The sequence below is a fragment of the Rhinopithecus roxellana genome, chromosome 5, assembly GCF_007565055.1.
Source record: "Rhinopithecus roxellana isolate Shanxi Qingling chromosome 5, ASM756505v1, whole genome shotgun sequence".
NCBI lineage: Eukaryota > Metazoa > Chordata > Mammalia > Primates > Cercopithecidae > Rhinopithecus > Rhinopithecus roxellana.
Genome location: NC_044553.1, coordinates 160,169,215 through 160,181,778, shown reverse-complemented (window position 1 = coordinate 160,181,778; position 12,564 = coordinate 160,169,215).

Below are 12,564 nucleotides of genomic sequence, written 5' to 3'. Positions count from 1 at the left end.
CAGATGTGAGGCTTATAGACAGTGGGTTGCTGAGGGCGGCACATATTCTGAAAAGGAAGTGCCAACCCCCAGGACGTCAGGTGCAGCTCAGGCATACGTATGCCATCACTGGGACTCAGGCGGGACAGCGTCTGGGATGCCAGGCAGGGTAGGAAATGCAGTCAGGCCTGCCCTTGGGAGCTCAGCTGCCTGGGGTGGAATCCCAGCTTGTCTCCTGCCACCTGGGTCATGTAACTGCCTATGCCTCAGTTTCCCCATCTGCAAAATGGGAGTTATAATCAGGCCTTCTTTGGAGTGTTGCTGTAAAGATTCACTTAGGGGGCCCAGCTGCAGAAAGCACCATGTGTCAGCTTTTCCTGGGGTGAGTTCCTGCAAGCCTGCCCGCCCTAACCTTGGCCCTGTGCACCACCCTGGGCCAGAAGGGCCTGAGATCTTCCCACAGAAGAACCTCTCAGAGAACCCGGACAACGTGCCAGAGCCAGGGTGCCTCTTTTTTGGGAGGACAGGGAAATGGGATTGGGTTCTGTTTTCTATGCTAAATTATGACATATTTCAAACATACCAAAAAGTATAACCCCATCCATGCCCACTACTCAGATTCAATGCAGAGCAACATTTGCTTTTGGTTTTTAAACAGGAAATAAACATTTGATTCGGCTGGAACCCCACTCCCTCGCCGTTGCCCCATCCTCTTTCAGAACTCATTCCCCTCTCTCTCCCTGGATGAGACACTCTTTTGAGGCTGATTACCACCTTTCCTGTAGATGTTTTTATGTTTTTACTGTGTACATCCATAAAACCATTTGAGATTATTTGTGTACTTTTTCATACACATCGGTTTGCACATATCCTCCTGCAAATGGCTTTTTCCACTCCACATGATTTTCTTTTATTGAGGTAAAATTTACGCAACATAGAATTAACCATTCTAAAGTGTATGCTTGAGAGGCACCCAGCACATTCACAACGCGGTGTGGCTGTCACCTCTATCTAGTTCTGAAAGATTTCTGGCACCCCCAAAGACTTCATACAATTAAGCAGTACACCAGCCCCCTGACCTGGAGTCCCCCTTCAGACAACCACCAATCTGCTTTCTGTCTCCGTGGATTTATCTCTGCTGGAAATTTCATATAAATGGAGTCTCCAATAGCCACATGATACCTCCGAGGCTCACCCATGGTGGGACGCGTTGATCCAGCTCCTTCATCCTAGCTGCTGTGAGGAGTCCACTGCTCTGTAGACCACAGGTGAACCCAACTACGCCCAACCCCTTGCATGCCATTCCAGGGCCTCACCAGTGGGGGGATTCTCCTTGTGCTCCTGGGGAAGGTCCCCAGTCCAGATTCTCTGATTTCCTAATGCTGCCTAACAGACCACTCAGAACTCAGTGGCTTAAAGCAACCTGTTGATAATTTTTCTTGCTTCTGTGGCTTAACTGGGCTCAGCAGGCTGTTTTGCTGGTCTCACTCACAGTCAGATGGTGGCTAGAGTGGAAGACTCAGGGGGACACTGGGATGGCTTGGTGTCTCTCCCTCTCCCCGTGGCCACTCAGCAGAGTAGCTGGTGCATCCATCGGGGTTCTGGGCCCACGGAAGTATGAAAGCAGAAACTGCCAGGCTTCCCTATGGCCCGGACCCAGACACCCAGGCTGTGCCTTCCCCTGGTTAAAGCAAGTCACAAACTCACCCAGCACCAATGTGGGAGGGGCCCACACATGCGTGGCTACTGTGGGCCATCCCTGAGACCACACTGGGCTACAGGGCTCACAGTAGCTTCGCCAAGTCATGGGTGTGGGTGCGTCCAGTGTCCTGGAACGCTGCTAAGCTGTTCTCCCAAGCGAGCCTCCTGTCCTGCACTCTAGCTTCTCCATGTCTTGGACCCTTCGGTGTCACCTGTTAGGTGTGGAATGTGTGCCATTGTCATGTTTGTCATTTTTGTTTGCTTCTCCGTGATTCCTAGTGAAGGTGTATGAGTTTCCTGTTGCTGCTGAAACAAATCGGCACCACTTAGTGGCTTCAAGCACCATAGATGCTGTACTCTTACAGTTCTGGAGGCCAGATGTCGGACGTGGGTCTCGCTGGGCAAAGCAAGGTGTCAGCAGGACTGCATCCTCCTGAAGACTTTAGGTAAGAAGGTTTTTCTTCTCCCTTCCCAGCTTCTCGAGACACCTCTCCTTGGCTCGTGCCTCCTTCCTCCATCTTCAAAGCCAGCAGTGCAGTGTTTTAAAATCTCTTTCCTTTGCTATGGAGACTTCTGTGGCGACACTGAGCCCACCCAGGTCATCCAGGATGCTTTCCCCATCTCAAAGTCCATTTCACCACATCGGCAAAGTCCCTTTTGCCATATGCGGTGACACATAAATAGCTTCTGGGGATTATGATGGGACATCTTTGCTGAGTGCGGAAGGTGGCTCTCCCCGACGTGTGGTTGTGGGCCACTCCCTTTTCCACTCGGCAGTCAGCAGTTTTCACTCTGTCGTCTCTCTATTGTGTTGTAGACATTCACTGTGTGCAGACATCCCTGGTATCCTGGGGGATCGGTTCCAGGCCGCCCACAGATACCAATATCCACAGATGCTCAAGTCCCTGATCTAAAGTGGCATGGTATTTGCTTATAACCTATGCACATCCTCCCGTGCTTTAAATCATCTCTAGATTGTAATAGACAATACAATGTAAATGCTATGTGCGTAGTTAAAGGGTATTTTTCTTTTCTTTTCTTTTTTTTTGAGACGGAGTCTCGCTCTGTCGCCCGGGCTGGAGTGCAGTGGCCGGATCTCAGCTCACTGCAAGCTCCGCCTCCCGGGTTTACACCATTCTCCTGCCTCAGCCTCCCCAGTAGCTGGGACTACAGGCACCCGCCACCTTGCCCGGTTAGCTTTTTTTGTATTTTTTAGTAGAGACGGGGTTTCACCATGTTAGCCGGGACGGTCTCGATCTCCTGACCTCGTGATCCTCCCGTCTCGGCCTCCCAAAGTGCTGGGATTATAGGATTGAGCCACCGCGCCCAGCCAAGGGTATTTTTCAAACTTGTATTATTATTTATTTGGAGATGACATCTCACTCTGTCGCCCAGGCTGAAGTGCACGGGTGCGACCTTGGCTCACTGTAACCTCTGCCTCCCTGACTCAAGCATTCTCCTGCCTCAGCCTCCTGAGTAGCTGGGATTACAGGTGCATGCCATCACACCTGGCTAATTTTTGTTTTAGTGGAGACAGGGTTTTACTACATTGACCAGGGTGGTCTTGAACTCCTGACCTCAGGTGATCCACCTGCCTTGGCCTCCCAAAGTGTCGGGATTTACAGGCATGAACCACTGCACCCGGCCTATTATTATTATTTATTTTAAAAAATATTTTTGATTCTCAGCTAGTTGACGCTGAGGATGCAGAGCTATCTGCAGATACAAAGGGCTGGCTGCATATCCTCCCATGGCTTTCGTGTGCCAGGAATATGCTTCCAGTGTTGGCCTCATCCCTTTTAACAGACAGGGAAACAACTGGCACCCTCAAATGTGGTTTTTGAGGAGAGTTTAAGAGAGGGACTAACAGCAAAGGCACTGAGAAACCAACAGGGGCTGCTGCAGTTCCCCAAGTAGGCACCGAGCCACAGCCCTGCTATCCCCAGGTCTGGAGGGAGATGGAGCTGCGTGCAGAAAGCTGCCCAGCTGGTCTTATGCAAGCCCACGTGGTGCTGTTGAAGGGTCCTGGGACTAAGATTCCTCACCTAGCCCTTCTCAGCCCTACGGCCTCCTGCCTGGGCTCCTGCTGGCCAAGTCCCAAGCCCTCCCACAGGGCCCAAGGAAGAGAGCTGTGGCTGGAGAGTCCAGACGACCACTTGTCTCACAGGGCAGAGAGATGCAGAGGTGACCACAGGTGTGCAGGGACAGGGGAAATGCAGTGCATGTCCCAGCTTTGTGATAGCATCTTCTGTTCCAGAGAAAATGTCAATTTGGTCATATAGCAATATTTCCTTTATGAGTGCTTTTTTTCCTGTTTTAAATAGGACAGTTTTCCCTATCCTAAGATTATGTAACACCACGAATACATTATTTTAAAAAATTGTATATACATATACAATTTGTTATATATACACACAATTTATTATATATATATGTATGCGTGTATATGTATAATTTTTAATTGCGGCAAATTAAAAATCCCCAGAGCTGTCTTCATCTGACAAAACTGAAACTCTACACCCATTAAATTGCTCTCCACTCTCCCTTCTTTCTCTGCCCCCACCCATGGCAACCAGCATTGTACTTTCTGTTCCTATGAATTTGACTACGCTAAGTACCTCATGTAAGTAGAATTCTACTGTATTTGTCCTTTTGTGTCTGGCTAATTTCACTCAGCATAATGTCTTCAAGATTCACCTGTGTTGCAGCTTGTGTCAGGCTTTTATTCCTTTTCATGGCTTAATAATATTCCATTGTATGGAGAGACCACATTTTGTTTATCCATTCACCAGTCACTTGGGTTGTGTGTTAGGCCGTTCTTGCATTGCTATAAAGAAATATCTGAGACTGGGCAATTTATAAGAAAAAAGGTTTAGCTGGCTCCTGGTTCTGCAGGCTGTACAGGAAGCATAGTGCCAGCATCTGTTTCTGGAGAGGCCTGAGAAAGCTTTTATTCATGGGTGGAGGTGAACCAGCAGCGAACATTTCATAGTGAAAGCCGGAGCAAGAAAGAGAGTGAGGGGTGGGGGATGCCACACTTTGTAACATCCAGGTCTCACAAGAACTCACTCACTATTGCAAGGGTATCACCCAACCATGAGGGATCCGCCCCCATAACCCAAACCCCTCCCACAGGCCCCACCTTCAACACTGGGGATCACAGTTCATCACGAGATTTGGGCAGGACATTCAAACCATATCAGGTTGCTCCCACATTTTAGCTACGGTGAACAATGCTGCTATGAGCATGAGTGTACAAATATCTCTTCGAAAACCCTGCTTTGAATTCTTTGGGGTATATACCCAGAAGTAGAATTGCTGGATCATATGGCAATTCTATTTTTAGTGTTTTGAAGAACCTCCACACTGTTTTCTATCACACCATTTTACATTCCCACCAAACTGCACAAGGGTTTCAATTTCTCCACATCCTCCCCAACACTTACCGTCTGCCTTTCTAAAAAATATAGTAGCATCCTAATGGGTGTGAGGTGGTGTCTTGTTGCAGCACACAGATACTCTTCTATGTAATTTTCTAGGAGTTAGAGCAGTTTGTTGTTCATATTCAGGCCTGTATCGACGGGCTACTTATTTCTGAGGATTGCGTGGGATTCCTCCACTGTGCTTTTCTCCTCATTGGTCCCCACGAGATTTATGGAGCAGCCCTCCATTCCCGCTGATGACTGACAGTCCCTCCGCTGCAAGCCGCGCCCTCACATGCTGACGAGCCTCTCTGCGGGCTCTGCTCTATCCTGCAGTCTACCTGTATATTCTGCGTGTTGCTGGGCCCCCTCATTCTGACTCTAAGTCACTCTGTTCCCTTATGCTGGACTTGGCAGAATGTTTTTTCCAAAGGTGCCAGCTGCCATCTTTCTTTTCCCCATGCTCTTTCCACAGTGTGACCTTGGGACTTCTTCTATCAAATGGGGGTTCATGCCCCCTACCTGGAGCCAGGCAGGCTCCTGTGACTGCCCGGACAAATGGAATTTTCAGAAGTGATGCTCTGTAACTTCTGAGGCTTAGCTGTCACAATGCCACACGTGGATTCTCTTGGGATGCTCACACAGAGTGCAGGCTGACCTGTGGTCAGGAAGCCAGGTTGCCTGGAGAGATACCATGTGGGTATTCCAGCTTCAGGCCTAGGGAGTTCCCAGCAGACAGCCAGCCAAGGCCACCAGAAATGTGAAGCCCTCGAGATGACACCAGCCCAGCAGCCATCTGACTGCAACTTTGAGAGAAACGTCAAGCACAAACCATCCGGCAGAGCCCAGTCAGCTTCCAGAGCTTCAAGAAATGATGATAACATACTTGCTGTTGGTTTAAGCCACTGTGTTTTGGGGTGATCCATTGCATATGAATAAATAAGAAAAACACTGACCTTATTTTTCTTCATAACACTTTCAGACTATTTAATGTTAACTTATTATTACCACCCAAAGCTTATGTGTTTATTATTGTTCTCCCCTAAGCTGAGTGTGAGCTCCATTTGGGTGGGATTTTGCTGGTACTGTTTCCCGTGGAGCAGGAATCATGACTGGCTCATTTTAGGCCTTGAATAAATATTTGTCAAAGGAAGGAGTAGGAGCATAATGTCTCTCCAATTATTTCTTCTCCAAAATTTCTCCTGGCTACGCCTGGTCCTACTCTTTCATGTGAATGCTGGGATACACTTGTAAATAGCCCTCTTGGGATTTTGTGTGGAATTGCATTGAATTTAGAGGTGAATCTGGAAAGACCAACAGTAAGCAAACTCCTGCAACCAGTGGAACTTTTAAGTGGAATCTTCTCTGGGCCTTCAGGGTATTCCATATAAGAATAGTGCTTTGTGGTTTCTGGTACTGTATTGCCCTTAGAGGAGGATGGGTCCCCACTGGGATGGCTGTGAAGGTTGGGGTGCAGCCACAGGCAGGGGTGGTTAGAGAGGGCTCAAGTGCTTTTTCCAGGGAGGGTGCTGGGGGGCTGGGACATGTAGTACACATGGAGCAGAGCCTGGTGCTGTCCTCACTGCTGTGCACGTGGAGTCGAAGCCTGTTGCTGCCCTCACTGCTGTGCACATGGAGCCGGAGCCTGGCTCTGCCCTCGCTGCTGTGCACGTGGAGCCGGAGCCTGGCGCTGCCCTCGCTGCTGTGCACGTGGAGCCGGAGCCTGGCGCTGCCCTCGCTGCTGTGCACGTGGAGCCGGAGCCTGGCGCTGCCCTCGCTGCTGTGCACGTGGAGCCGGAGCCTGGCGCTGCCCTCGCTGCTGTGCACGTGGAGCCGGAGCCTGGCGCTGCCCTCGCTGCTGTGCACGTGGAGCCGGAGCCTGGCGCTGCCCTCGCTGCTGTGCACGTGGAGCCGGAGCCTGGCGCTGCCCTCGCTGCTGTGCACGTGGAGCCGGAGCCTGGCGCTGCCCTCGCTGCTGTGCACGTGGAGCCGGAGCCTGGCGCTGCCCTCGCTGCTGTGCACGTGGAGCCGGAGCCTGGCGCTGCCCTCGCTGCTGTGCACGTGGAGCCGGAGCCTGGCGCTGCCCTCGCTGCTGTGCACGTGGAGCCGGAGCCTGGCGCTGCCCTCGCTGCTGTGCACGTGGAGCCGGAGCCTGGCGCTGCCCTCGCTGCTGTGCACGTGGAGCCGGAGCCTGGCGCTGCCCTCGCTGCTGTGCATGTGGAGGTGGAGCCTGGCGCTGCCCTCGCTGCTGTGCACGTGGAACTGGAGCCTGGCGCTGCTCTCACTGCTGTGCATGTGGAACTGGAGTCTGGTGCTGCCCTCACTGCTGTGCACGTGAAGCAGGAGCCTGGTGTTGCCCTCACTGCTGTGAACGTGGACCTGGAGCCTGGTGTTGCCCTCACTGCTGTGTTTGGCAGACCTGAACTCTGCCCAGAGCATCAGGATTGGGCCCAGTAGTTCCAAAAAGTGGAGGAGGAAGTCCAGGCCAGGGAACACAGGGCTGCGGCCCAGATGGAGCTGGAACCCAGCATCTTCCTTCAGGTGATTAGGCCATCATGATGTAGAAGCAGGCTCTCAGCACAGATACCCTCCTCCTTCCCCCTCTGCTTATGTGCATGGCGCTTTCCTATCTCTCCCCTGGGCCTTCAAGGTAAAGGGTCAACTCCATACAGTGCCTTCCAGCCTCACCTTTTGTCCTTGCCCTCTCCCTCCCTGATCTCGTGGACTTCACTGCCATTGCCCACACCTGCCAGGATGGCCCTCGCTGCCAAGGCTCCCCCTCGCTGCCAAGGCTCCATACACGACATTTCTTCCATCCCGGAGGTTTTCCCCCAATTCTTCTTCATGATACAGCTCCTCCAGGAAGCCCTCCCTCATCTCCCTCCTTGGGTTTCCCACCTCTCAGGCTTTCTGTGTTGTTGATTTCTGTTTCTCCAGCTATCCTTCCTGCTCCGTTAGGATGGCACTGGGGACAGGGACAGGCCTGGTGGGCATCAGGGACTCAGCAAGGCTGTAGAGAGTGATGATGTTATGTGGTATACCCCCATATGTGCTCACACACGTGTGCAAAGACATGTACACATTAGACATTACACGTCCTCATACATGAACACACATGAACACACATGCAGACACACATGTACAATCACACATGCATATGCACAAAAGCACACACGTGCAGACACTTGCACATTACACACATGAACACAGACAACACACACATCACATACAGGCATGCACCTGCATTATATCTCTGATTGAATGACGTGTTTTGCAGTTTCTTGGCCTTTGTATACACAGCTACGTCTCCCTGGTACCTTCCTCTGCCCAGCCCTGGCCATAACCTCCCTGAGTCACTGGTGCACTATGGTGGTGAGCGTCCACTGCTGCCTGTACAGTGCTCAGCCCAGGGACAAGCACACATCTGCCCATTTCTCCACCACCCTCAGCCCCTGGTAACTACCCTTCTACCCTCTGTTTCGATGAGTACAACTTTTTAGATTCTACACTTAAGCGAGGTTGTGCGGTATTTGTCTTCCTGTGTCTGGCTTATTTCACTTAACATGATGTCTTCTAGGTTCATCCATGTTGTCAAAAATGACAGGATTTCATTCTTTTTTTTATGGCTGAATACTATTCCATTACATATATGTATCACATTTTCTTTATCTATTTATTCAGTGATGGACATTTAGGCTGGTTCTGTATCTTGGCTATTGTGAATAGTGCTACAGTGAACCTGGGAGTGCAGAGCTGTTTTTTGGCGTACTGATTTCATTCCCTTTGGATATATACCTGGAAGTGGAATTGCTGGATTCTACGGTAGTCTATTTTTAATATTTTGAGGAATCTCCGTACTTTTTTCAGTATTGGCTACACCAATTTACTTTCCCACTGACAGTGTTGCAAGGGTTATCTTTCTCCTTATTCTGACCAACACTTGCTATCTCTTTTGGTTTTTGACAGCCACTGTAACACATGTGAGGTGATGGCTCATTGTAGTTTTGATTTGCATTTTCCTGATGATTAGTGATGTGGGACATTTTTGTTTTCACATATGCTCGCCCCTCTGTGTACACAGCGGATTGGGTCCAGGGCTCGCGGATTTACAAAATCTGAGCGTACTCAGGTCCCTCAGTTGGCCCTGTGGAACTCAAATAGACAAAAAATCAAGTTAGCTCTCTGTATATGCAGGTTCCACATCCTGCAAATGCTGTATTTTCGACCTGTGTTTGATTGAAAATATTCTACAGATAAGTGGACCTTTGCAATTCAAACCTGTATTGTTCAAGGGTCAGCTGTATCTGTTGGCCATTTGTATGTTTTCGTTTTGAAAGATGTCAATTTTTTTTTTTTTTATAGAGATGGGGTCTTGCCATGTTGTCCAGGCTGGTCTTGAACTCCTGACCTCAAGTGATCCTCCTACCTCAACCTCTCAAAGCTGGAATTACAGGTGAGCCACCAGCTTCAGCCTTTGCCCTTTCTTTAATTTGGGTTATTTGTTTTGTTGCAATTAACTTTTTTTGTTTCTTATATATTCGGAGATAAACCCCTCATCAGATATTTTCTCCCATGCCTTAGGTTGCCTCCTCTCTCTGGTGATTGTTTCTTTTGCCTTTTAGTTTGATGCAATCTCCTTTGTCTATTTTTGCTTTTGGGGTCATATTTATGAGCCAGTTCCTTGCAGCAAATTGAAATCCATCTATCTATCTATCTATCTATCTATCTATCTATCTATCTATCATCTATCTATCTATCTATCTATCTATCTATCTATCTATCTATCTATCCATACCTCTCTCTCTCTCTCTCTCTCTCTCTCTCTCTCTCTCTCTCTCTCTCTCTCTCTCTCTCTCTCCCCCCTATTAGCTGTGTTTCGCTGGATAACCCAGACTAACACATAATTTCAAATGTTACTTTTTCTTTGTTTATAATGAATTATATAGCAAATAAACACCATGACAAGTTGAGATGCCATGGAAGAAAGGAAAAGGCTTTATATTTGGTAACTTTAGTGGCACCCTCCCCTGCTTTTTGAAAAGGACCCCACATTTTCATTTTGCACTGAGCCCTGCAGCTTATGTAGCTGGCTGTGCTGATGGTCATTTCTTCCTTAGCCCCAGGTCATCAGATGCAGTCTCTGGAGAGTCTGGAGGCCTCTGTCTGGCCGCAGGCATTCAACCATTTCTGGAAATTGGAACTGAAGACCTCAGGGACCATGGCTTCATTGTTCTCAACCCATCCTTTGAGCTCTGAGACCGCTCCTCCCAGGGCCTCCGATTATACCATTGTCCACTCTTCCTCCACTCAGGGCTTTTATATTTAGAAAAATAAACAAACAACCCAGACTGTCCAGCTGAACGTGAATTTCAGATAAACAACAAATCATTGTTTAGCACAAGTGTGTCCCAGATACTGCGTGGGGTATACTTATACTAAAAACATTTTGTATTAATTGTTTATCTGAAATTCAGATTTAACTGGGTGTCCTGTACTTTATTCAGCAGCCCTTACCCCTGCCATCCCCCCAATCCCCCAAGCCTTTCACTGCCACAGCACCACCCTGCCCCTTCTTCCCTTCCCCCGGCCCCACCCCCCTATCTCCTACCCTCGGCCTAGCCCAGAACTCACCATCTCCAGCCTGAACCCGTGTCTGCCTCATGCCCTGGCCTCCCTGCCTCCAGGATTCCACTTACCAAAGCCACTGTTTTTGCTGTTTTGCATTTTATTTTTCTGCCATAAGAGGAATACACATTCACTACAGAAAAATCACAGGCTACAAAGAAGCAACAAGAAGAAAGTAAGAAAACGCTCATAATCCCACCCACACAAAGACAACTACTGCGAATACCTCGGGGTAGATTTTTCTAGAGCTGTATGTGTGTGAGTGTCTCTGCAGATATTTAAAAAAGAGCACACACACTCACTGCCCCAGTTCAGACCTGCTGTCCTATAAGCTGTTTTCCTGTCACCCTAGAGTGCAAAATCTCAGTGTCCTGAGTTGTTTTAGCCTCTGGAAGGGATGCTGGGGAGCCTGAAGTGAAACCCCCAGACACTGGGGTCAGACGGGCTTATGGTCAACAACACTTTCTAGTATATGACCTTGGTATTGGTTTGCTGGGTCTGCTATAGTAACATACCACAGGTGGTTGGCTTGAACAAAAGAAATTAATTTTCTTACAATTATAGAGGCTGGAAATCCAAGACTGACATGTCAGCCAGGATGGTTTCTACTGAGGTCTGTTTTGGCTTGTAGATGGCCGCCTTCTTACTGTGTCCTTACATGGCCTTTCCTTTGTGTGTCTGTATCCTGATCTCTTCTTATAGGGACACCAGTCATATTGGATCAGGGCCCACCCTAATGACCTCATTTCAACATTCTCACCTCTTTCCAGGCCCTATCTCCAAATAACCCTCATTTCCTCAGAAATGCAGGTTAGGACTTCAACATGACTTTTGGAGGAACAAAGACTTTTGGGGAACAAAGTCTTTGGAGGAACACAGGTCAGCCCATGATGCCTTGCCCAGCTCACTCCAAACATGCTGAGCCTCAGTGTCTTCATCAGTGAAATGGGGTGAGTGATCATATTTATCTAAGAGGAGTGTTAGGATGACCAAATCAGGCCATCTTGATAATTCACTTGCTGGAGCAAGTGTGCCAATGTCACTTCCTACTCTTCTTGCTCCCCTGCAGGTGGATCAGAGGGGTCCATGGACCTCCTGGTACCTCTTCACCCCTTTGTTTACCAGTTTGGTTATTCCCTCCAGGTAAGTTCCTAGAGGAGAGTTGCTGGGTGGAAGGTGGGGAGGCCAGCCTGAGCCCTGAAAGTGCACCTGCCTACCCCCATCGGGGTGGGTAGATGGATGTGTCCCCAGTCCCATCCTCGGGCTCATGGCTCCTCCCCATCTGACTGCCTGCCCCACCTTCCTGTCTGAGGCTTCTGTCCCCAAAGGCTCAGCAGAGTTGCAAGCTGGTTCCTAAGGCTCTTCCCAAGCTGGCTGGGCCCTCTGCCTCTCCTCCTTTTCACTGCCCTTGTCACCCTGCTGCTTTGTAGCCACACTGGGGACTCCTTGCTCTCTGAACATGACATATCCCTTCAGCCCTCCAGGGCTTTGCACTGGCAGTGCCCTCTGCCAGGGATGCCCTTCCTTCTATCTATGCCGTCCTGGGGAGCCACCTGTGCCTTCAAGGGGCAAATAAGACCCCTGCTATGAACTTTTTTAATGGCCCTCCTCCCTCTCCTTGCTCAAGGCTAAACCATCTGCTAAGGCCACACTGGACCTTGAAAAAATACTAATTGTGAGGGTGATGATGACTGCGACACCAGCAATGGCTGTCTCCTCACGCTGCTCCCCGCTGATCCCAGCATTCCCTCAAGGGGCCTCAGCCATCCGGATGGTGCCAGGCACAAATCAGCCTACAGGTGAGGACCTGCTCAGATTAGACGGATTGACAGGTGAG